Source organism: Lissotriton helveticus, chromosome 7 (genome assembly GCF_964261635.1).
Source record: "Lissotriton helveticus chromosome 7, aLisHel1.1, whole genome shotgun sequence".
NCBI lineage: Eukaryota > Metazoa > Chordata > Amphibia > Caudata > Salamandridae > Lissotriton > Lissotriton helveticus.
The window spans coordinates 123,920,618-123,947,604 of record NC_136068.1 but is presented as its reverse complement, the minus strand read 5'-3'; the positions used below and the strand labels follow the sequence as shown (position 1 = coordinate 123,947,604).

The 26,987-nt window shown below is 44.4% G+C and overlaps 1 protein-coding gene across 2 annotated transcripts in view; it reads right to left on the bottom strand.

Annotated features, from left to right (window-relative positions):
- The window catches only part of ZNF512B (zinc finger protein 512B), a 280,648-nt gene extending 255,843 nt beyond the window's left edge, over positions 1-24,805 (bottom strand). For both annotated transcript variants that reach the window (XM_078651662.1, XM_078651663.1), the window contains exon 1: positions 24,667-24,805. The gene's annotated coding sequence lies outside the window, so the exon portion shown is untranslated. The remainder of the gene's footprint in view (positions 1-24,666) is intronic.
- Positions 24,806-26,987: the final 2,182 nt, after the last annotated feature.

The following is a 26,987-nucleotide window of genomic DNA, read 5'->3' as shown; positions in this document are numbered from 1 at the left end:
TAACCCATATTGTCAGGCCAGCCACCAGATGGACGGCCTCTCCCTCCCTTATCAGCTGGGATACTATAATTCAAATACCCAGGGAAATGCAATGCATCCAGTAGCCAAGTCTCCTGAAATAGACATATTTCATACTGGTTGATGAATGTTGCCCATTCCGGGGAGTCTACTTTGGATTTCAGGCCAGCTAAATTCCATGAAAAGATGGATCCTAATTTGCCAAGATCAAATACAGAGGCATCGTTTTGAATTATATCTGAAATACTAGGTGGCACGATAGTCGAAGGGGACATAAAAGGCATTGAAAGTGGTGGAGGAAGAGTATTGCCCGGGAGGATAGTTGTACCCGGGCAGGGTTTTCACCATTACTTACTTCTCTATATACTACTTTTACATCTTCTGCCAGTAGTCAATCATTACAATCTAATGTAGAGCTTACCCTGTGATTACACACAGCACACTTTCGATTTTTGGTCAACCAGTTCTGGGGGGGGGGGTTGGTCTCAGTTGAATCCTAGAGTGATCCAGGAAACAAGTTCTAAATTCTAGGATAATTAGATCTCCAGCCAACTTAGGATTTTTGAAAGTTAATTCAATACAATCATATATATCCCCCTGGAAAGTAAGCCTCTCTGCACTGAGGATATCCTCCCTAATAACAGACCTGCAGCCTCTGACATACCTAATCCAATGGATTGCTTTATTAGTTAAAGATTCAGTGGATTCGTAATCTCTGCCGGGACTCAACTTGGGGGTATTAATCAGGTACACCATTGGTGGTTTACTTAGGTGGGAATAACACTGGGGAACACACGTACTCGGTTGGACTAATCTGTTTACTTGTTGGCTACTTGTGGTTTTCTGTTCAACAAGTCTTGCTGTAATGGTTGGTTGATAGCTTTATTTCGATATGCAAATATCATAAAAGCATTACAGAAAGGTATATAAAAACAGCACATCGTAAAAGACTGTACAATAAAAAGACAAGGCAGATAAAAACTGACAATTAGTCTGAAATAAGTTAATTAAAAGTGAATTAAATTGATATGGACAGTCTTTTTAAGCGGATCAACCATGCCCATTTAAAAATTTGGATACAGCACAAACTATGGGAGAGGATGTAACTGTTAATAAAATCCGTAAGGCCACCATATGCTGGCGAATACCCAATTGTCTGCATAGGGGTTTAAGCCAATGGGATCTTGGACGGGCGTAATCAGGACATTCAAAAAGGAAATGGGCCATGGTTTCGGGCCTGGTTGTACATAGGGCGCAGAAACGTGATGCCTGCGCGGGCATATTCCATCTTGAAAGGAGGTCAGCTAGAGGTAAAGTACCTAGTCTAAATTTGATATAAAGTGCCCGGTCCACAGAGATTGTGATTATGTCCAGGTAAGGCTCAAAAGCAACAACGTCTTTTATTTTCAGGTAAGCTGCGGTGGAATTGCAGTGGCGCGGGTTGCTAATGAGCTTGGCAGAGACCCATTCCCAGTATAGTTTTTTTACGGTCGCCTTCGGCGGGACAGAGTGTGTGGACCAGCAAGACCCCAGACCTAGGTCCTCCAGGAGATTTTTAATGTCCCTAAGCCATTTAATCTTGTGCCAGCCACCCAAACCCATCACCTCTGACAACCCGTCAGCATAAGTTTTTAGTTCAGGCACCCTCCAGAGACGAGCCCAAAGGAGAAGAGGCCGGAGGCGAGCCTGGTCCTTGATTGCTTTACAGCCCGCATCCAGAAGCACCGGAACTGTTGGGGTGCTCATCGGGATGGCCAGGAGGTCCTTCAGGAATTTGTTCTCGGCCTTAATCAGAACCTCCATGTTACCAAGGCCCCATAGCTCAGCCCCGTAGAGAGATGCTGTTACAGCTCTGGCTTTGTAAATGTCAATTATTGGAGCTACGCATTGTTTGGATGAATTGTTATACTCCTTCAACAAAGCTCCCCCCACCCTTTTGTGGCTGATGGTCATTTTGTTGATATGGGGAGTCCAGCTCATGACATCGCTAATACGGATCCCCAAATAGTCAAATTCTGATACTCTTTCAAGGGGAATAGAGTTCAGTATAGGAGGGCGGCCAAGCTTACGGGGGGGATGCATGGTTAGATATTTGGTTTTGTCCACATTGATGGCAAGTACTCTCTTTGTGTAAAAGTCCTGGAAGCGGTTCAGGAGCTTCTGGAGGCCCTGGGGAGTTTTGGAGATAAGGAGGGTGTCGTCGGCAAACAACAGGGTTGGAATCCTTACGCCTAATGGTAGAAACACCACCCACGTTCCCTGCTGGTGTACGTGCTGAGATTGCAGACACTACACCACGTCCTTTGCAATCATGATGGGTTTGAGGTGCTCCCGTCCCTTTCCTAACCACCTCACTAAACGGGATGCTTGTAGATGGAGAAACACCCATGGAGGTGGGGGGCGGGGGGGTGGGGGTCGAAGCAGACTTAATGCAATCCCCCACCTGCAGTCTATTTGGCCCAATAGGTTTTGTCACTACAGAACCGTTTGAGCAATAACCTAAATCCACCCTCATGCTGTTTACCACATCGGTCAGTCGTTCAATTTTGGCTTGCATACCTACTACCAAGTCTCACAGGTGCTTTACAACTTCAAACAGCGGATTGGCATTTGACTCCATTTGCCGTAGAACCTCGAAATTTCCAGGCACATGGGGTACGCCTTCACTTTGGGGAGGAACTCGGACAAGTACTTCAGGACCGATTTCAGGAGGACAGTTTTCTATTTGGGCCAAAATAGAAAACCTGTTACTACAAGGCAAAGCGACTATATCATTAGAGCTTTGAGTGGTTGCTGGAGAGGGCTGGATTTGATCTAAGGAAAGGCCCCCCCTCAGGAGTCACAAGTTTTACCACACTTCCTGCCCTAGGTTTACTCAAAAACATTTCTGGAATAACCACTGCGCCCCTCTTTTGTCCCTTTCCCCCGTTGATAAGCGTATTACTCCCACCCTCTGGGTCCCTCTCCTTGGGGTTAGGAGCAGTAGTCAATAGGTCTTCACAGTCTTGCACCAATCCGGCAATACGGTCCATGACACAATTTCCACCCGTATGAGGCAAACGCTTTCTGGGAGGCTTGTCCTTCGCCCTCTTAGCTTTTTTCCCTCCCTTAACCACCACACCTACGGTCTCATTAGCGTCCTCTGTAGTTTTCCTTTTCCCCATGATTACGATTAATGGAACTGGAGGAACAAGCAATAGGGGTATATAACACAAAGTACCATCGGGTGACGAAGCAAAAGGGGGGTGGCCCAGCCCTGCCTCCTCCTGCCCCGGACAGCCTCAGACGGCCCGCCCTTTGCCCGGGCTTCTCCCGGGGCGCTCCCGCGCAGCGGAATAGAGTGCTGGTTAAATAGCGTCTGGGTGGTAGGCCGGGCAGGGCACAATCACAGCTTCAGGTGTGTGGTGCTAGGGGCTCCCGGGACATGGAGTCCGTCAAAACGGTGTGAGCGTCGCGAAGCCAGCCCCCGATGTCAATCCTGGGGGCACAGAGCAAAGAGTCACCGCACAGCCCCCGGTGTGAAGCGCTGTTCTCTCCAGCTATACCAGCCCCACTTGCGCTGCGGCACCCTGCAGCTTCGGAATTTTGTATCATAGGTTAAGCACACATTTGACATGGATTGTTATCTGCTCCCAAAAGATGGTAGAGTGCTCAAGCGAAAGGCTCAAACAGAAACAGAGAGAAAAGCTTCAAAAACAGGGAAATATGTTGCCTCCTATTTGGACTTTTGTTTCACCTGCATTGTTGTTAGTGGGGAAAGTAGACCATAGTGTGTGGTTTGTTAGTTTCTTAGTTAACGACAGCTTGATGTCAACCAAACTAAAGAGTCACTTTGAAACGAAACATGGGTCTTTAGCAGGAAAAAGCAGAGATTTTTTGCCAGGAAGTTGCAAGAGATAACTCAGCAGAAAGAAGTGGGGGAACATGTGGCAACTACACCAGCAAATGCATTAAAAGCATAATACCAAGTAGCATACCACATTGCCAACAACAAAAAACCCTTTGTAGATGGAGAAAAAGTGATTCTTCCAGCATTGCTCGCCGCGGTTAGGACAATGGAAAGTGAAATTTGAGGCAAGGTGACCATGATAAACAAGGTGCACCCCTTCCAGAATAGCTTCGGAACCCACTTGTCCGATGTTATTGTTTGCCAACCCGACAAGAATTGTTGGATCCTGCCTCCAACTGGGCAGTTGTGCTTTACTAAGGGCACACTAAAGAGGTTTGGGAAGTGGGGCTTTGGAGGTTGGGCAGTGGGCTAGGTGGTTTGATGACTTTGACCACAGGGCGGTTAGTATCACTGCCTCGGATGTACAACTGTTGGGGAACCTACTGTGGCTGAATTGGCTGATGATATGGGGCACCTCTACCAAACCCGCGAAAAGAGCAGTAGGGCTGAGGGGGCTGGCGAGTCGAAGCAGAAGAGCTCACGGAGTGTCCTGCGCTCTTTGAATGTTCGAGAGTGGAATCTGCTTTCACCACAAAAAAAGACTAGGGAAAGTACTACACTGCAAACACATTACATATATAAGTAACCCCATGGATTTCACATACATACTATTCAATAATTATTGATTAATAAATAATTGCTATTCGGATATTAATTCATTTCCAACTCTAAAGCCCTAGCAACCCAGCAGCCTGCACCTAAAATAGAACTAAAAAAATAAGCATTCCATAATACAAATATTTAAAATGCAATTAATTTACAAATTATAATTCATTGTTAATTATTACTTAATTAACTTCCCACCTTATACCCCTACAAACCTAATAGCCAACAAATAACATATAACAAAAATAAATCGGTATTACTTAATTTACACAATGAATGTAAATCATAAAATTAAATAAAATTAATTAAATCATTCATAACTAATTATTACCTAATTATCTTCCCACTCTATCCCCCCTACAAACCCAACCACAAGCTACAACAGTATTAATTACTATTAAAAATAAGATTTAAAATTCTAACTCTAAATCACTTCAAATTCAATGCTATATTTTTACCAAATTAATGACATTTACATAAACAATGGTAACACATAAAATTTATATAAACTAAAACGCAATAAAATAATTACAAAATTACATAGGTTTAAACACTATATTACTGACCATATTAAAAATATTTATATTTACAATATTACTTACCTCAAAAGACAATATTCTTGTCAACCATATTTGTGCAACACAATACTTGTGTGTCAAAAAATGTAATTTCTGATATTCCTGTCTCCCGATATTTTTAACTCGATATTTTGTCAAAACACCATGAGTTGTTGCTACTGGTGAGGTAGTACATTTGTTAGGAGTGGTCATCCATTAAAGTGGTGGCTTCTAAGATGAAGGCGTATGTGAAAATTGCAGAAATGTTTTCTTGGATGGTTGTTAAAATAGGGTAGATCTTTACTTCTCAGTCACGTGTGAGGAGGAAAATTTGACTCATGTGAACAAAGCAGAGACAACAAGAGATTGAGTGGAGAACAAATTTTGTGACGAAGCATGCAGTATTTTATGCTTAAGGTGGTATGAGACTGGGAAGTGTGTGATGTCACTAACAGATGTTTATGGACGTTATAGCACCTATGGAGGCTGTGTTGTAGTCACAAATGTCATGGCAAGTTAGCATTACATTTTTGCGGATCCATTTATGTTGTTAATAGTGCAGGAAAAATATGCATTACACTGGAGAATTTCCATGGCAAGAAGTCTGGGATTTGTTTATCTTTAGGGGTTATTTAAGGCTGGTATAATGCTTGGATTTTTCTTTATTGGCAGAGTTTTCAAAGAATTAGTCACAGATAATGGACTGCTGCTAGGGTCGGATCAGATGAAGATTTCACTTGTGTAAACAGATTATGAATAGAAGTGAGAGGGTGTAGCAGAAATTGGTGCACCACATTATATGGTCTTATAGTAGTTTCTGCAATCACTCACAGGGATAACTAGAGTGAACTTTTGTGTGGTGAAAGCAAGAGTCAGGTGTGTATCCATGGTGACTTAAGTAGAAGGAAGGGATACAGGTGGACATGGTCTTGGGCTAAATGAGCGTAAGACTTCAAAAGGGGCAAGCAAAAAGCAAGGACATTAGTGATTAAAGGCATTTTCAGGAGACACATGTGGGTGATGCAGTTGAAGTGAATTTGCTTTGCAAGACCCTCTGGGTGAAGTCTAAATCCAGTCAGTCAACGGCAACAGTAGTGCCACTGAAGGTAGAAAATGTTGTAACCAGAGGACAGCAGCAATGTGCAATGATGTAAAGTGAAATGAAGCTTTGAATCAAGAAAGCGCACAAGCAGAGAATGGGTGGTAGAGATTTGGGAGGGGTATGGTTATCTAATAGTTACGTGATAGGTGTTGAAGGGGTTTCAAGTCAAGCTGTGGAAGGTTAGGAGAGTGCTGTTTCACAAGAGAAGGGCTATCAAAATATAGTGAATGACACAAATATAGACTCAAGAATCTAATGTGACTTGAGTAGTATGGCAAAACTATTGTCATTACAAGAATTTCATGGAACAGAGTATCAAAGGTAATATCGTTTTTGAGGCTATAATACTGTTTTTCAGAATATTGTTGTATTTAATAGTTTACTATATTACAATAATGAATATCTTTAAATGAATTTAATATATACTAGCAAGTATATTACTTTTAGGTGTTTTATTAGTACAACTGTTCTAAATTTGGGAAAATATAGTCTACAATTTGAAATGTATAATTCATTTTTGTAAATAGTAATTTGTAATGTAGTAGCGGGTTGTTGGGTTTCTAGGGAAATAGGGTGGCAAGTTAATTAAACTATCATTTATTGTTTTTTTTTTTTTTTGAGAACCTTTATTGTTACTTCAAGCAAATACAAGCATGGCCTACAAGCACCTCGGCCGGCCGCTAGTCAAGTCGTAAGTACAGCAAATCAATGTAGGAAACTACAGCAGCCCGAAAATCGGGGTCTAAAAAGTGTCCAGGATACAGCTTGTATTCAAGCGTACAGTGCAAGATTCAGGATTCGAGAAGGTTCATTTTACAATAAAGAAAAACTCAGAATCAATGCCATACCGTCATACGAGGTCCTACAATAGCAAGCACGAAGCAGGAAAACCGCAAATAGTGCAAATACGTTTGAAATATTGGGGGTAAGGCATACAAGTCAGGATAAATGTAAAAACAAACACGTTTCGTAGCAAAGCTGCACCCCACCCCTCAAAACAAAACATTCTGTAGGAAACATGAAAAACGACGACACCAAAAAGGAAGAAAGACAAAGGGCCATAGAAACAAAGAAAGGACACATTAACAAACCCCATCCCCCTACCCCCCACCCAGCACCCCTGCAGAAGACTACGGCCTATCTCCCCCCAGCAGCGTGCCTGTCGCCCTAAATAAGAGTCCCGAAATATAGAAAAAGAGAAAAAGAAGAAAAAGAAGAAACATGTGGGGAAGGGCCATCGATCTGGCCACCCCCCCCCCCCACCACCGCGCACAGTAAACATCCTAAAAGCAAGATCAGAATAGCCATGGAAAACATTAATCACCGATAGCACAATCAATAACATCCCCGCTGAGTGTCCCCCAAATCACCGTCAGCCAACAATAAGTTCCACTATGTATGTATGTATGTATGTAGTTGAGCTTATATAGCGCACAGCTACCCGCAGTGGGTGTCCCGGCGCTTGCTTAGGGAACCCGTCCTGGTATTCCCCTGTGAGATATCAGGGTATCCACAAGGTGAAAGTCAGGCATCCCGCCGCGAGGGGCCGTTGTGGAGATTAAGCAAGCTATTGCCCAGAGTCGCAGAGTGTGCACCCGAGAGTCGAGGAGGCACCGGGGCGAGAATTATCGAGTCCGTGGAATTTTTAGCCCAAGACCCGCCGAGGCGGGGAATTGAACCCTGGTCCAGGACCGATCTCAGCTTCCGGGTCTGCTGCCTCTAACCCCTGAGCCACACTTCCCCACTGTCCTAGACGGTGTCACACCCTGGCCTTTTCTATCAGTAGTACCAACATACATCCACTTATCAACCAGCATACAGAGCAGCGTGGAGGGTCCAAGTGATCCGGGCAGACCGGGCATTGTTGTTACTCCATGGGACTTCAGCCACCAAGACCCAGCCGAACATGCATGGCGGAAATCCGTCTGTGTCAGTATCGCCCCCGAGAACATCCTCCAGTCCGAACACAGTCTCACCAGTCAGGGAAAGAGAGTCACACCATCCGGTAGACACTGAAACACCGCCGGGGCAGCCCAAACCATAGATCGACGTTGTTTCCCCAGCCGCCGAATAGATAAGTGCCCCGACAAGTCATTCACATATACAACAGATCTGTCCCAAGCGATCTCATGAACCGGGTCTTCCAGCGTCTCCACGAACATAGGCGTAGCTGGAGCACTCCTCACTGACGCAGAGGCGGGCACATCGGCGCTTCCTTGAGATCGAACTATGCCCGTGTGGAACGGTGGGACAACAATGGCGGCCATCCTTCTTCCCAGATCCCGGGCGTCCCGGATCAGGGTCATATGCAGGGTTGTTAGCGCAGCCAGTATATCTCTGGACGTGGGCTCCGTCTCATGTCGCCAGACCCCAGGACTCTCCCGCACAGCAGCTTCTCTGCCTGGATGTGGTCTGCGTAAGAGGGTGCCATCCGCCATCTTAGCTGATCCGACCTCGTCCTTCTCCACCTCACCTCGGGACCGGGCCCCACACCAGGGCGCAACAGGATTCACCACGAGGACCCCGAAGGTTAAGGCAGGCTTCCCAGAGAAGGGTCACTAAAAGGCTAAACAAAACCTCCGCCGCTGCCTGGGAGCCTTCCGCCGAGTCCGGGAGAAGTCAATAGTCATGCCCGGGCACAACACTGGAAAGGGGGCCAAGTATCGTGCACTCCCCTCGACCCTGCTTTACCGCACAACCCACAAGTCACTCCGCTAGATGGACTGGGTCGGCACTGTCGCCATCGGCCCATCAGATCTCCGGTGCCCTCCGGCCGACTCCCCACCTCCACCAGAGGCCGCTGTGGTCGCAGTCGCGGCTGGCTACTCTCCTCACTCGACATCCCGGTCCCAGCTCTGTGAAGGCCGCAAAACAGTCGGGGACATTTCCACGGGTCTGCCGCACGTAAAAGCCTCAGGAGCAAACGTTCAGTGAAAGTTGTCCTTCGCCTACTTAAATATGCCGTTATGGCTCAGGATAATTGCCAGGATGTATGTGCGGGGTGAGAAGGCTCACGGAGCCGAGCGTCTATGCGGCCATCTCGATCGCCAGCTTGGCTCCTCCCCCCATTTATTGATTTTTAATGTTAATATTTGTTTAGTTATTATGTACAATGTTTGTTATTTTAAGATTATTTCTTTAATTTTAATGTTTATTTAATTTTAAAATGTAATTAGTAATTTATATTTTAGGAGCGGGTTATTGGGTTAGTAGGGGAATAGGGTGAGTAGTTATTCAAACTAAAATGTTTTAATACATTTTATATGTTGATAGTTGATGTATGATAATACATTATATGTAACTGATAATTATGTCATTTTTTTCAGTATGTTTTATTGGTTTGCTAAGAAATGTTTCTTTTTAATAAGTGTAATTCATAATAATATCTGTAAAACGTACTTTATATTTCGTTTTTTATTTGATTTACTTTATTTACATACTTGTTTAACCCTCTGGCTGTGGCGTAAATTCCCCCGCCATGCGGGGAAATTTGATGTGTGCGCAGATCGGACGGCCCCTGGCGGTCCAAAGCACACACCCACCATGACGTCGAACAGCTGGGGGCCGTCCGACGCACGCAACGGGTTAATTGTATTGTTGTTTTCTTGTTTGTTTAATTTGGGTGTTTTTGTTTTTGGGTAGTATGGAGGAAGGAGAATTTTATTTAGAATTATTTTAATGCTGAATGATTTTGTTATTTTTTTAATTAAAATGTATATATTTATTTGTAAAATATATCTTGTTTTTAAAGTGTTTTAATGATGTTGTGTTATTAGGCGTTGAAATGAATTAAACAAAATGATTATGAGTTGGAATTATATATGTAACCCATCTGAAGTGCAACACTTTTCCAACAGTTGCTCAGACTGGAGTGGAAATAGTAAGGGCCTTATTATGAGTTTGGTGGAGCGGGACTGCCCCACTGCCGCCAAACCCATGGTGAACCGCCCGCCAGATTGGGAGTTCTCTCCTGTCTGGCAGACAGTTCTTGGTGTTCCCACGGCGGTGCCTATTAAATAGGAGCTGCACTGGGAGCATCAAAGGCTGTTCCTTCAGGGCATGGACTGTCAAGTCCATGCCCTGCAGAAACTGGGGGTGCATGCAGACAAGGGGGCACAGCCTGTGCCCCCTCCATGCAACCAATGGCACAGATACACAGGGTGGCCCTGCCGGGCCCCTTTATTCCCTCACTGCCCCACTTTTCATGGCAGTCGCATCGCCATGAAAAGTGTGGCGGTGAGGAAACTTGTAATAAGGCCGTAAATCTAATCCACTCTACTACACTCTACTCCACTCCATTATTTTCCACTCCACTGTGCGACACTCCACTCTCCTCTACCCCATTATCTTTTAACCATGCTGAACAGCATCCACACTGGTATGCCACATGGCTAAAACACATTGGCAAAGCCAAGAGCTCTTGCATAGGCAAGACCTTTGGCTATGCCAATGCTTGTTTAGGTCTGGTGTTAGCAAAGACGTTTTGATTTACTGAAAATATACTTATAGGGACTTTTTAAATATTTACTTAATCATAGGAGCATTTGGTTAGTTCTCATCATCCATTGGTCTGTTTTAGTTTCATTTTGCTTCCATCTACAGGATCATAAAACATGTCAGTCGGTCAGCCTACTTTAGCCCTTGATTCCTTTCTGTGTGAGTGAAAGCATTCCACTAAGGCAAATATGGTCATCCACACAGAAGATATACCCTTTCAGTGCCAGGGAACTGTGGGCAACAATGTGCTTTTTCCAAAAAGATATTTTAATTAAAAATATTAAATTTATATTTTTAATTTTGTGAGTACCTGCCAGCTCTCCAGACACTCACAGAAGTGGTGCACAGTCAGTACAGACATAAATAGCACCATATGGGAACGAGGTACGGGGGAGTAAGGCACACCAGTAATCTTCCTATTTAGAGAAAGGCTGAACCCCACTCCAGTGAAAGATGGATCTGTGGTTTCAACCCACAGTCATGTTTTCATTAAGGCCCTCTCCTCAGAGGTGGTGCAAAGTTTCAGGAGTTTGTGCATGTGCTGAGAGCACTTTTTCATGTAATTGGGCACAGTGCCTTGCCCATGCCGGGGATGCCTAACTAAGGGTTCATTGTGGTACAAACTGAGACAGTGTACCCGGCATATAAATCAGGCCCAAGAATTTTTAATTAAAAAAAATTAATGAGAGGAAGGCAGGTTCATTCTCGAATTGGCCACACTGCATGCCCCTTGACCCAAAGGAGTCTTTCTGCCCCAATAAAGTATGTAGCCTGAATACTGCAATTATCCTTATAGTAAGCAAAGGGAAATGTGGATTCAGTGCTGAGATGGGCAAATCCTGCGCCCCATTAGGATTTTCACTTTTTTGCAAAAGGTCTAGAGGTGTTTCTCACCGTCAACTGGGAGAGACACGTAGGGGGTAAACATCCCAATCCGCCAACCAAGTGAGGCTTAAAATCCACCAAAATACCATGGAAGAAAAGTGAAAAAAGGACAATCTTGGTATCCGGCCCCAAAACAAGACACATTTTTGCCCTTCTCTCTCATTCTTTCCACTGGGAATGACTGCAACACTTAGGCATGTTGCCAGTATGCAACCAGGGAGCCCTACCAGCCATGGGCATTTCTGAAACCTAGAACCCCAGAGGAATCCATGGTGGTGTGGCTTGGGTGCGTCCTACCACTTTTTCTTAGCCAGCGTGCATGGTGAACATCAAACCATCGGTCCAAAAACATTAGTTTCCCATATCTACGTGACAGAAATCTCAGGTACTTTTAGCCAATAACCGGAGTCTTACCACCCCCTTTGTTCCCACAGTTCTTTAGATTAAACCCCCCAAGTTATGTGTGAGCCTAATGCGCACCATAAAAACACACCAAAATTGCAACCATGTAAAGGCCATATTAGCAATAAAACACACCAAAATTGCAACCATGTAAAGACCATATTAGCAATAAAACACACCAAAATTGCAACCATGTAAAGGCCATATTGGCAATACACTAACTTCACATAGTCCAAGTAGGCAGGGATTGAATCACCATACCAATTCAGTGGCCATGAGCCCTAGTCTGACTAGCTATTCGGTTTCACTTGCCCTCCTAAACATATCCAGAGAGACTAGTGAATTGACACCCCAGAACACAACACTTCCAAACCTCTCACGGATCATGGTTAGAGGACATCCCCTTTCGCTCTCACACTCGTACTCGTCCACAATAAGATATAACAGAGACACAAAGGAAGTTTAAAATGTTTATTTAAACAATTGTGCTCTAGAATGCAGTATTCATGCCACAATCAGAAAACAAATGCCTAACAAAAATACAGTGAGCATAGTCAGTAAACCATATATTATGAAAAGCCCTGTCATATTATAAGACAGATTGGCCTAAACCCCCCCTACAGAAGCGGCATGATTATATATCAAAGATCACTGGGATTAGTAGAAGACCCCGTACCTTAGCGTAAACAGATGGACGTTCTACATCTCAGGTACAGCTATGATCTCCTCTCAGAAAATCTCTCTATGTGTTTAACATTAATGTGTATGCCATTATGACAATGCTTGACAAAAATCCAGGAAAGTGACATAACCCAAGCGCTAATAGCGAACACCACAGTCTTGTCTGGCTCTCTAAAAGAGTTCGCTGCATGCCTGGATAGCTGAATTCAAGATACTATTAATGAATTAGCTAGCCCCTATCAAGGCACACCATTCTCCCAGGACTAAACCAATTTAATGAGGACCTTACAATGAGCAAAAAATAATGCAAACACTTTGAAAGGAAATGGAGGAGTAACTTCAATCTAGAGGCTAAATCGGCCTATAAGCTAGAATTAAAGAACTATCATGCAAACGTGCATCTTGCCAAAAAGGCCTTCTTTGGAAGGAAGTTCAACAAAGCTGGTAATAAATCTAAGGATATATTTAAAATGGTGAAATATTTTCTTAGACCAGATGTCATTTGTAGAAACTGCCAACCGTCTGCAGAATGGTGCGAGGAGTTGGAATTCTTCTTTCATGACAAGATCACTACCATTAGGCAGATCTTCTTAAAAATGTGCAACCTGACTCTACCCTTCCTGATCTAACCGAAGCTCCTACCTCTATTACGAGAAGCTCCACTTTCGCCAGGTTCTGCCCTATATGCCTGGAGGCTTTGGGTTCTGGTTCACCTTCTGACCCATGCTCTACAGATATGCTTACTAAGGTAGCTCAGGTCATAAATCCCATTGTAAACAGAATATTAAACTTTTCTCTATCATCTAGCAAGGTTCCAGCACACTGGAGAAGGGAAAAAGAGCTACCTCTGCTAAAAAAATCCACTGCTGATCCGAAACATCCAGCAAGCTACAGACCTATCTTCCTCCTTCCTGCTTTTTCCAAAATATTGGGAAAATCGGTTAATGGACAACTGTTGCAATTCTTTGAGGAGAACAGGTTTATACATTCTAGTCAATCATGCTTTAGGCCACACTTCAGTACAGAAAAAGCACTCTTAAAAGTAGCTGAATATGTTAGAGGCATCCTGGACATGGGAGGCAAGACCATACTGATTATGCTGTATTTATCTGTGGCCTTTGATACCGCTCCTCATCTGAGGCTGCTCAAACGTCTTCAGGCAATACGGATTAAGAATACTGCCCTGAAGTGGCTTTCCTCTTTTTTAGACAATAGAAGGCAAGAAGTTTGGGTGCCTCCTTTTCTGTCCAAAGCTCGAACAATGACAGTAAGGGTTCCTCAGGGCTCAGCGTTGAGTCCAACCCTGTTTAGTGTCTATCTTACACCACTGGCGGCACTGGCAGACTCGCTGGGCGCGAAAGTAATCTCTTATGCAGCTTCTCTTCGCCTGTAGAAAAGGAAAGGAACTAGATGGGGAGGCTATCTCAACATGTCTCTCCAAGGTGTTTCAGTGGTTGGCTAGGAACCAACTAAAATGCAACCCAGGTAAGACCAAGATCATGATCTTCTGTGCATCTTCCCTTAACTCTGGAGATCTTGTTGGTCGAAGGAGGCCCCACTTACGTGTCCCCAACAGGGTTCTGTAAGGAACCTAGCTATTAAATTTGACAGAACCCCCTCCTTTTCAACACAGATTCAGGCTCTGATTAGCTCCTGCTTTGGAAGACTTCGGATGCTGATAAAATTTCTGCCCCTCTTGTCAGAATCGTCCAGGAAAACAGTCACCCAAGCGCTAATAACCTTGAGACGGGACTATTGCAATGCCCTTTATCTTGCTCTCCCAGAATACCTTCTGTGCAGACTTCAGGTGGTTCAATACTCAACCTTCCCCCTAGATAACACATCACTGCTCACTTTGAGGCTCTCCATTGGCTCCCAGTGAGAACAAGCATTTGCAATGCAATAGGTCTCGCATTAGGACATTTTGAGTTATTTGTCCTGTACATGGCAAATTTGTTATTTATGTGTTATTTTTGAAAATTGTGAACTTAATAGCTTTGTCATTTACAATGGTAATACTTTTATTTTTTGACAATGTGACACCTATAGCATTTTTAATGCAACATGTTTTGTATTTATGTGACTTAGATGTATTGATTTTACAAATAACAATGTTTTTTTTAAATAATTCATACTGAGTTGGAGGGTGGATTTTGAGTTGGAGGGTGGAGTTGGATTTGGAGGGTGGAGTTGTAATTGGAGGGTGGAGTTGGAGGGTGGAGTTGGAGGGTGGATTTGGAGGGTGGATTTGGAGGGTGGAGTTGGAGGGTGGAGTTGGAGGGTGGAGTTGGAGTTGGATTTGGAGTGTGGAGTTGGATTTGGAGGGTGGAGTGGTATTTGGAGGGTGGAGTGGTATTTGGAGGGTGGAGTGGATTTGGAGGATGGATTTGGAGGATGGATTTGGAGGGTGGATTTGGTGGGTTGATTTGGAGGGTGGAGTTAGAGGGTGGATTTGGAGGGTGGAGTTGGAGGGTGGAGTTAGAGGGTGGATTTGGAGGGTGGAGTTGGAGTTTGGAGTTGGAGGGTGGATTTGGAGGGTGGATTTGGAGGGTGGATTTAGAGGGTGGATTTAGAGGGTGGAGTTAGAGGGTGGATTTAGAGGGTGGAGTTAGAGGGTGGATTTTGAGGGTGGAGTTGGAAGGTGGAGTTGGAAGGTGGATTTGGAGTTGTAGGGTGGAGTTGGATTTGGAGGGTGGATTTGGAGGGTGGATTTGAAGGGTGGAGTTGGAGTGTGGAGTGTGGGTCGTTTTGGAGGGTGGATTTTGAGGGTGGATTAGGAGGGTGGGTTTGGATGGTGGAGTTGTAGGGTGGTGTTGGAGGGTAGTTTTGGAGTTGGAGGGTGGAGTTGGATCGAGTGGTGGGCGTATCGAGCGGTGGGTGTATCGAGCGGTGGACGGATCGAGTGGTGGCGGATCGAGTGGTGGCGCTAGAGTGTGTGCGCTAGAGTGTGTGCACTAGAGTGGTGGTGCATAGAGTGGTGGATAGGGTGGTGGATAGGGTGGTGGCGGATAGAGTGGTAGAATGTTGGTGGTAGAAGGCTGTAGTGTGTGTGAGAGAGTGTGTGTGTGTGTGAGAGTGTGTGTGAGAGAGAGTGTGTGTGTGACAGAAAGAGTGTATAAGAAAGTGTGTATGTAAGAGTTGTACATACATTACTGCGTGTGTGCACACTTAAAAAAAAGTACTCTTTCTACTCCTTTCTAAGCGTAATCACTTTTATTATTTAACTGGACTAATTTGATATGATGGATATCTAGTAAAAAAGGCTGCTTATGGGCAAGTAGGCCACGGCTGGGAGGACAGTTTTTATGTAGGAAAGGATGCATTGGTTAGAATGGACAGTCCTTTTTTCGCTTAATTACAGTCCTTTTTAGAAGCAAAAGGCACCTATCAATTATCTCTCAGTTACTCTGATATGCAGTGGTGCGAAAGTAAAAGGTTGAGGAGAACAGGTTTATACATTCTAGTCAATCATGCTTTAGGCCACACTTCAGTACAGAAAAAGCACTCTTAAAAGTAGCTGAATATGTTAGAGGCATCCTGGAAATGGGAGGCAAGACCATACTGATTATGCTGTATTTATCTGTGGCCTTTGATACCGCTCCTCATCTGAGGCTGCTCAAACGTCTTCTGGCAATACGGATTAAGAATACTGCCCTGAAGTGGCTTTCCTCTTTTTTAGACAATAGAAGGCAAGAAGTTTGGGTGCCTCCTTTTCTGTCCAAAGCTCGAACAATGACAGTAAGGGTTCCTCAGGGCTCAGCGTTGAGTCCAACCCTGTTTAGTGTCTATCTTACACCACTGGCGGCACTGGCAGACTCGCTGGGCGCGAAAGTAATCTCTTATGCAGCTTCTCTTCGCCTGTAGAAAAGGAAAGGAACTAGATGGGGAGGCTATCTCAACATGTCTCTCCAAGGTGTTTCAGTGGTTGGCTAGGAACCAACTAAAATGCAACCCAGGTAAGACCAAGATCATGATCTTCTGTGCATCTTCCCTTAACTCTGGAGATCTTGTTGGTCGAAGGAGGCCCCACTTACGTGTCCCCAACAGGGTTCTGTAAGGAACCTAGCTATTAAATTTGACAGAACCCCCTCCTTTTCAACACAGATTCAGGCTCTGATTAGCTCCTGCTTTGGAAGACTTCGGATGCTGATAAAATTTCTGCCCCTCTTGTCAGAATCGTCCAGGAAAACAGTCACCCAAGCGCTAATAACCTTGAGACGGGACTATTGCAATGCCCTTTATCTTGCTCTCCCAGAATACCTTCTGTGCAGACTTCAGGTGGTTCAATACTCAACCTTCCCCCTAGATAACACATCACTGCTCACTTTGAGGCTCTCCATTGGCTCCCAGTGAGAACAAGCATTTGCAATGCAATAGGTCTCGCATTAGGACATTTTGAGTTATTAGTCCTGTACATGGCAAATTTGTTATTTATGTGTTATTTTTGAAAATTGTGAACTTAATAGCTTTGTCATTTACAATGGTAATACTTTTATTTTTTGACAATGTGACACCTATAGCATTTTTAATGCAACATGTTTTGTATTTATGTGACTTAGATGTATTGATTTTACAAATAACAATGTTTTTTTTTAAATAATTCATACTGAGTTGGAGGGTGGATTTTGAGTTGGAGGGTGGAGTTGGATTTGGAGGGTGGAGTTGGAATTGGAGGGTGGAGTTGGAGGGTGGAGTTGGAGGGTGGATTTGGAGGGTGGATTTGGAGGGTGGAGTTGGAGGGTGGAGTTGGAGGGTGGAGTTGGAGGGTGGAGTTGGAGGGTGGAGTTGGAGTTGGATTTGGAGTGTGGAGTTGGATTTGGAGGGTGGAGTGGTATTTGGAGGGTGGAGTGGATTTGGAGGATGGATTTGGAGGGTGGATTTGGTGGGTGGATTTGGTGGGTGGAGTTAGAGGGTGGATTTGGAGGGTGGAGTTGGAGGGTGGAGTTAGAGGGTGGATTTGGAGGGTGGAGTTGGAGGGTGGATTTGGAGGGTGGATTTGGAGGGTGGATTTGGAGGGTGGATTTAGAGGGTGGATTTAGAGGGTGGAGTTAGAGGATGGATTTAGAGGGTGGAGTTAGAGGGTGGATTTTGAGGGTGGAGTTGTAAGGTGGAGTTGGAAGGTGGATTTGGAGTTGTAGGGTGGAGTTGGATTTGGAGGGTGGATTTGGAGGGTGGAGTTGGAGTGTGGAGTGTGGGTCGTTTTGGAGGGTGGATTTTGAGGGTGGATTAGGAGGGTGGGTTTGGATGGTGGAGTTGTAGGGTGGTGTTGGAGGGTAGTTTTGGAGTTGGAGGGTGGAGTTGGATCGAGTGGTGGGCGTATCGAGCGGTGGGTGTATCGAGCGGTGGACGGATCGAGTGGTGGCGGATCGAGTGGTGGCGCTAGAGTGTGTGCGCTAGAGTGTGTGCACTAGAGTGGTGGTGCATAGAGTGGTGGATAGGGTGGTGGATAGGGTGGTGGCGGATAGAGTGGTAGAATGTTGGTGGTAGAAGGCTGTAGTGTGTGTGAGAGAGTGTGTGTGTGAGAGAGTGTGTGTGAGAGAGAGTGTGTGTGTGACAGAAAGTGTATAAGAAAGTGTGTATGTAAGAGTTGTACATACATTACTGCGTGTGTGCACACTTAAAAAAAGTACTCTTTCTACTCCTTTCTAAGCGTAATCACTTTTATTATTTAACTGGACTAATTTGATATGATGGATATCTAGTAAAAAAGGCTGCTTATGGGCAAGTAGGCCACAGCTGGGAGGACAGTTTTTATGTAGGAAAGGATGCATTGGTTAGAATGGACAGTCCTTTTTTCGCTTAATTACAGTCCTTTTTAGAAGCAAAAGGCACTTATCAATTATCTCTCAGTTACTCTGATATGCAGTGGTGCTCAAGTAAAAGGTAGAAAATGGGCCTCTTTTCGAATTTTTAATTTAGAAAAGTAAGCAGATCCAACGTAACAAAAGTGTATGCCTATGAAACCAAGTTTTTTGAAAGAGGGGTATTTTTGTAGACAGTTGTCAATGAAAAAGCAAACTTTGTTGGCTGAGACAGTGAGCATCGGCATGACAGAAGGAGTAGTTAGGGCTGAAGAAATCTGAGGGAAGTTGATTTGTATATCAGAATAAACAACACACACATACACAGCCCGTCACTCAGGCTCATGCTGAAATGCGCCGTGTGGCATAAGCGTTGGACCTAAGCTTAACCTCTGACAGGAGAGCCCCTCTTGATCTGGTCACTCTACTCGGTGCAAATGGGGGCTGAATTATTTTTGTGCCAGGGCTGTTTTAAGTTCCCAGTCCGGCTCTGGAGGAGGTACTGTACTTCTGTGGTGTGGAGGACTTACATGCTGCAATGTTCTGGGTAAGGAAATCCATTCTCTAATTGCATCTATACAGGTGGTTCAGTCCTCAAAGATTGGGTACAAGAAACGGCAGATCGGACCTTGATCAGCGTGGACGTACTCCTTTCCATAGTGAGCTCACGCCCTTATCTGAGTACCTAGATTCTGACGAGCGCAAGCTCAGCCGTGAATCTAGGGACACATCGAAATAGTAGGTACCGTGGTTCTTGGGGACAAAGGAACACGGCTGCCAAAGATAGCAGACGCTGCCAAGACGCAGAAAGGGGGGTTCGCTTTTGACAGGTGCGTGTCACTTAGGACCCCTTTTGTTTCCCTCTTCTGTTCTTCCGAAGTATTTATCACCCAATGCTTGAAACGCACAAATAGTAGCCCGGGTACTCACCATCCCAGAGCACCTGTCTGCTAATGACGTGCGGACAACTCTCCCGCTGATAGTGCTGCACCCCTTCTTATAAGTGCGCGTGCCCCCCTCTCAAATGAAAGAAATGCGGTTACCTAAATTCACCTATTCATTTAAAGCACTGCAATTAATGAAAACACGCCGCTCAGACCAATTATACCGGAAGAGCTCATTTACATATGTAGGAAAGCGTCACTTTTTCACAGGAAAGATTTCGATGAAACTCGAACTGTTTCAATATTTATTCATCTGTCTCTCGGTGAAAAAGAGAGGCTAATTGGTGTCTCATTGGTAGAACAAACAGGGTAGCATTCGGCCTGTCAGGAAGACAAGGACTAGATATTTGATGCATTCTTTCTTGCCTTTACCACGCCATTCCGACTTCCGATGTAAAACCACACTACAACTAGTGGAAGTCAGGCTTGCCTTCGTTGGGACGTGGGCGGGGCCTGCAAACAAACAGGAAGAAACTGCCGGGAGAACATCCTGGAACCCTGCACGCTGAATGCTGGCTGCCGAGGTACATGCAGAAAGAGCCCGGTAAGTGGAGGGGGAGGGGAGGGGGGGTGTACGCGCGTGTGTCTGTGTGTGTTTGAGTGTGTCTGTGCGTGTGTCTGTCTGTGTGCGCATGGGTCTGTTTAAGGGGGGGTGCGTGTGTGTATGCAGTGTGTGTGTGCCTGTGTATGCGTGTGGCTGTGTATGTGCGCATGCGTGAGTGTGGCTGTGTGAGTGTGTTTGTGCATGGGAATATGAGGCACGAGAGGAGCACGGCGCCGTGCGCGCCCACGAGGTGAAATCTGCGTTCGTGCCCCTCTCGTGTCTACATTCCCAGATACGGGCAGCAATAGGTCTTGAGCAGACTCTGCTCGACCTAAAAAGGATACGATTTAAGGCCATGGTTTAAATGCTTAAAGCCCTGCATGGCTCAGGGGCTGACTATCTGAGAGAGAGAATCCATGATTAAATTGCTTTCCACACCTTGCGCTCCTCTTCTGAACATCTGGCTCAAGTCCTGCACATTTGTCAATTCAGAATAGGTGGCAGGTCCTTCTCGTATGTAAGTCCGCTTAACTGGTACATGCACCCTAGGGAACTGAATCTAACACAGGACCTTCCCGTCTTTAAAAAGAAACTGAAAACTTGACTTTTCACACAATCTGTAAAAGTTTCAAATGCAGGTGCCATTTTGACTTTAGTGCTGGGACACTCTTGTGAGTAGCTATGTGCTGTATAAATCTTCATAACATATAACATAACATATAACATAGGCTCACAAACAACAGCTGCACTCATTTTCGTGTCTAGGTGCAAGTGCCTGAACAAAAAGAAATAACAAGGGACATTGTTGTTTGTCCTTGTGTGTTGTGTTCAGACCAAATCCCATGAAAGAACAGAACACAAAAACAGCTTCAAGTTTTGTGTGAAAATACAATGTGGCACATAAATAAGTGCGTTTATGTAGTAAAGTGCGCAAAGTAAATGTGGCATGTAGTATGAGTAGTTAGGCTAACAAAGGGAAAACTACAATTGGCCACGCACCGAACACATGACCCTACCTTGGTTTAATCATGGGTTTCATCTCTTTCTTCAACAAAATGCAAGTAGTTGGAAACTGCAAAAATATGGAATATTGACTTCCATTTACAGAACTGCAACAATTGTGGAGATTTTATTTATAAATTTGCTGGTTTTTAAAAGTTTGGAAGATGTGATCTCAGCACAGAAACCCCTATGTTAATGCCATTCTTAACAAACAAAACGTAATTGTATAACACTTTCCCCCATCTATTTAAAAAAACAAATTAACCACTGACAAGGCCAGTTGGTCTGGCTTGCAACTGAAACTGCCTCTTCAGTAACTGGTGAATTTAGGCACTCAATAAGAGCTCATCATACATGCACTCTTTCAAACATTATTGCACTCATGCGTCCATTTATCCTGCTGCTGACTCATTGTTGCATCCACCCACTTACTTCTCCCACAGTAAAACAAACACAAACTCAGCAAGCATATGTAAGATCAATTACAAGACTAAAAGTAGAAAAAAGAAAACATACCTAAAATGTTTTCCAAACCGCAAAATGATACTAGAAATGGTTAGATTCGGTAATTGGAAGGGGTGTGTTTTGGGCATCCCTTCTAAATATCAAATAGGAACCATATATGTATCAATAGTCTGGGACTGTAATGTTGCAAACCACTGTACCGTTCCCTATGTCCAAGTTAGAGTGGTAACTGATTTGTGAAGAGGAAGGGGTCTGTCCAGGGGATCACTGACAACTCTCACTGAAGTTTTTCAAAATTAAAATCTGTATTTGTTTTAAATCAGCCCTATTGTCTTAAAAATTCAATTTTGATACTGAGCCAAAGTCCATGTCAGCTACTCTATATGTACTCACGCTTTTGAAAAGAACAAAAATATTTACACAAAAAAATCTATTTTAAAATCATAGAGATAGTACTATTCTGTCCTTTGCAGTCCATCATCAAGATGATAGAAGACAATCGTAGACACTCGCAATTTTTGACCCACCTAATTTATTTTTCGAACTACCTTATTAATTTGTACATAGGTCAATTACCCAAAAGAAGACAATTATTGTAAAAAGTCCGGTTTTAATTTGCAACGTTTTACAACCACGTTAGTATATCTGGCCCTCAATGTGTGATGATGATTCAGTGCACATTTGAGATGTAAACTAGTGCCCCCAGAGATTGCACTGCAAGCCCTTTAAACGAGGTGGACGGGTACCCAAAACAGCTGGTTGCATGGGGTGAAAGAGAAATACTCCTCTTTGCTCTGCCAAAGTCCCCCACTATTTATATGTTAAAGAATTAGTAACAATAAGTAAACAGACATCAATGAAGTCAAGACAGATTAAAAATGTATGTCTTCTGCCTAAAGTAACTCAGCTGCTTCAGGCAATGTGCTGGACCCCAGCTCATGTAAGCTGTGAAGGACGGTCTTGCAGATCCAGGGCCCTCATTACACCATTTGAGTTCATCAAAAAATCTGTTGCTTCGTCAACAGCTTTGTGCTTTTTTGAGGCTTTGCCATATCTTACAATCAATCCAAAATACTGGTAAATTTCTTAAATGCCTGAGCTTTACATAACGGTTTGTTTCTCTCAGAAGACCCTACACACTCTACACCACGATATCTTCCATTGAAGCTGAAGATATCTGGTAGGCTCAGATTCTCTTCCAGCTGATGGCTCCTTGAACCCCCAAACTTTAAAAAAAAGAAATCACAATGGCACAATCCTTCTCAACTAGTGCAACCAACGTTTGGAACTCACTGCTTCAGACAGAAGACCCACCACTTTACCGACTACATTCAAGGCTAGATTGAAAGCTCTTTTCTTCCAAATATATTTTTAATTCCAGAACTTTTTCACCTGATCACTCCTCAGCTTACCTTTTCCTTTACTCAGTGTGCAGGGCACTTCAAATGTCTTGCTAGGGCTCTCCTGTGATGTACTTCCCTCTCCTTCTCACTATTGCCCCAATTGCAGTTTCTTCTGCTTTCACAGTGATATGCCTTTACTCCTCACAGGAATATCTAAGATACTAGAATCAACACCCATCACCCAATACTTTAGGACTACTGAGTGATTCTATCTGACCACTGGGATGCACCATGTCATTTCCAACAATCTATCCCTTACCTTTTCCAGTATTATTTCTCTCTCACTGAGGCTGTCTTTGGTTTGTCTTGTCTCTGTCATGGTTGGCTTACTCGCTCAAGTTACTTAACTTTTTGGTTGGCTCAACTATTGGCAGCTAACTTATTATTTGCATGTAACTTACCAATTCTTATGTAACTTATTCATTCATAAATATCTTGTTAATTCTTATAAAACGACCTAACACTTACAGGTAATGTTTTTGCTATATAAATAACTTAAATAAATTCCATGGAACTGTGATGTGCCAACTTAGTACTAAATAAAGCATGTGATAGTGTACTATATATCGCTACTAGAAAGAAGCCGCAGCAAACAATGACTCGGAAAGCACAAAGATTTTTCTTGAAAACATGTAATTCGTTGGGACGACAACAGCTTTTTTAAATTCAAACAAAGACATAAATTGACATGAGGCAATACTTTACATCTACATTTTGAAAGGATCGCAGACTTTGGAAGGTGAGCGGAATTCGGACTTGAGAAGCAAGGGGCTATGGTACTATCTGAAAAGGTGTCAAGTCAAAGAAAGATAGCTTGGGGGCAGGAGGAGAATGTCACACAGGATGAATGAAGGTGGGCCTCAGGCTCTTATGTTTTTGCGGATTCATGCGTAAATACCTATTCAATTTCAGAGTTTAGGTTTTTCTCTGGGGCTCGTGGTGCCAGAACATTACTCTCTAAAGTTTCATTTAATTCCATTCTAAAATTGGGCTTACATGTCCAAGAAAGTAAAGTAAAACAGCTGGACTAGACGATCGACTTACTAATGGACCTAGGAAACAGGAGAGCTCTGCTGGCCACAATTAACTCAAAACCTTTGCATTTGTGTCACTGTGACGTGGTCGATGTGACAGTGCTGCCTGGCCGATTCTCTACGAATTGTAGAGTTGTCATGCAAATTTTACAAAAGCTTTTAGACCACAGTTAAGGGATAAGCGGCAGTGGCTCATAAAGCTCATGAAGGTGTGTCAATCGGACTCAGAACTGATATAGGCGCTGTATCTTGGATGGGGCTAATAGAAGAGGCAGGAGATGTTGGCATAGAGGGCAAAATGCCAACCACGCAAAAAACGTGGGTGTAGTTGAGAGGAGAGCTTGTCAGAATAAATGAGGGTTGGGTGTCAAACTCTGTGGGAGGCTGTGAAACTGAAGGGTAGAATAATATGTCACAGTCAGACTCTCGTGGGGACATGTCAGACTGGACAGAAGATGGAGCAGTCTAGGAAAGAGGAAGACTGTTAGGCCGCTGTCAACCGGCAGCCCCTCCTCCTCCTTCTGTCTGCTTGTTAATTGTTTTTCTCTAAATCTATTATTTTCACAACCGCACTTGCAAAATGGCGAAGCAGAACGCCCCCTCCCCCCTTTGGACGCTGAGTGAGATTAGTCGGAGCAGCGCCAGCTGAGTACATCCCGGGGGTTGACGAGCCCTGCTGCCACCTTCGCACATGGGGTCGGGGGTGGCGGGAAAAAAAAAAGAGGCGCCAAAAAAAAAAAAAAGAGGAGCGGCCTGCGCTGCCCTCATAGCCTTACCTCAGTGACTCGGCCGCCGCCGCCCGGCGCGCGCTCCCTGTGCTCAGGGGCATGGGCGTCCCCGGCGCGCTGGTTGTGGGCGGGGCGAGTCTGGAGCGGCAGCCACGTTAGAGCCAGGCAGACACGTACGTTGACGGAGGTTACTTGCAGAGCGGTTTGTGCGTACCAACGGTTTCTCCAACTGCATTCTTAATAAGCCAATTACATGTGGTCTGACCTTAAGACGGTCGCGGGTAGGTTCCCAGTCTGACGTGCTCGTGCATATCCAGACATGCGTATTAATAGATGTGTGCACGCTTTCCCATTGCACACTCTCAGACTTTCACTCTTATCAATGTACCTGGCTCGTATTACCGGCTATTGGCTTCTTTAGACTTCAGCGGGAGCTATAACTGATGTAGAGCTTAGTTAGTTTACAGCACGTGCCAAAATGTGGTCATATTTTTCCCAATACTGCCCAGATTTAGCGCGACACGCAAGATTTAGAAAGCCAAATAGCGTTATTTGCTCTCCTAGTTTCAAATTCCACAATTCAAAGCAAGTAAATGGGTAAGCCGTTCCCCGATTTTTTCATATATTTTCTTCATGAACCCATCTCAAATACTGGCCAACTTATGCAGTCAAGGTGCAGAGTCAGAAAGGACCCGGTGGAATGGCATTTCCACATTAGATTGCATTGAAGACAGGCATTGGTAATGCCAATAGGTCTGGCTTTAGAGGAATGCCGTATGGTAATGTGAAGCATTACAACATGGGCATCCGCAGAAATGTTTCCAGGGGGGGGCAACATTTTAACTTCATCACCATCCTCCGACATGATTGAGCACAAGTATTAAATACATTTAAAAAAATCTAATAAGACAAAGAGCTTAAATAAACAAAGAAATCCATAGGGGGAAGAGAAAAATGTGAGTCGCCACGTCAGACAACCTGGCACGTAATAAAACAGAGGGAAAAACTAACAATGACCGGAAAAAAACAAAAACATTCTAAATCAGGTTGATGCGGTTCTAGAGCATGGGTACTCACAAACTTTCTCTCAGGGGCCAAATTTACAGTGTGGTTTGTGGCCGAGGGCCACACTGGTGGGGGTGGGGTCAGTGAGGGAGGGGGTGGGGCTAGAGCAACAAAAAAACTATAACCATGAGGTTGAACACAGGTCCCTGCAGCGGACGCCTTCGTCCGCTGAGCCACCAGACACACATCTTTCTTTCTCTCTCTCTCTCTCTCTCTCTGTCTCCCTCCCTCTCTCTATCTCTCTCTCTCCCTCCCTCTCCCTCCCTTTCTCTCTGCCTCTCCCTCTCTCTCCCTCTGTCTCTCTCCCTCTCCCTCTCTCTCCATCTCAGTCTCTCCATCCCTCTCCCTCTCCCTCCCTCTGTCTCTCTCCCTCTCCCTCTAGAACCGGGCCTGGATCCAGGGGGGGGGCAAGCGCCCCCTCTTGCCCCCCCCCCCCCTGCGGACGCCCATGCATTACAAGCAGATAGAATTTTTATTTTATTTAATGCATTTTTATAAAGCGCGGACTTTACATGAAGGTGTCAGAGCACTGTACAATAGAACCAGTTACGTTACATGAGAGAACTGTTGCAGGAATAGAACAAACAAAAATGGCCTGAACAGAGTGTACAAGCAAAAGTAAGAATAAATATGACACATTTTACAATGACTAAAGAACTTCCAGGCGAACAATAGCAGGCCATAGAATCAAAACAACGCAGGCAAAAGGAAAACAATTTCAAACACAGCAAGCACAGGATGTACATCAAAAATATAAACATATGTGACAAATTTACAAAGACTAAAGAACTTCCTGGCAGGGTCTAAGGAGGAGGGAATTAGTTCTGAAAGTGTCTTTGGAATAAAAGAGATTTGAGGTCCGCTTTGAAGATCTGGATGGAGGTGATGGCACGGAGTGAAGGAGGAAGCGAGTTCCAGGTTCTCACTGCATTCCCTGAGAACGATTGTGCCAACAGTTTTTCTCTTTTGAAGGAGGGGGGTTCAAGAAGGAACTTTTCTGCATTCCGAGAAGGTTTTGAGCCTCCAGACAGTTTGAGTTCATTCGCCAGATAGCGAGGGGAGGAAGAGTGCAAAGCTTTGTGGGTGATGCACGCTGTTTTGTAGATAGCTCTAGCCTCAATGGGAAGCCAACGGAGAGAAGACAGGATAGGAGTGATGTGGTCATTTCGTTTGGACCCTGAGATGAAGCGAGCTGCTGAATGGAGGACGGATTTGAGGGGAGAGAGGTGAGATTTGGGAAGGCCAGTCAGAAGAGAATTGCAATAGTCAAGTCTAGAGAGAACTAGCGATTGGACCAAGGTTTT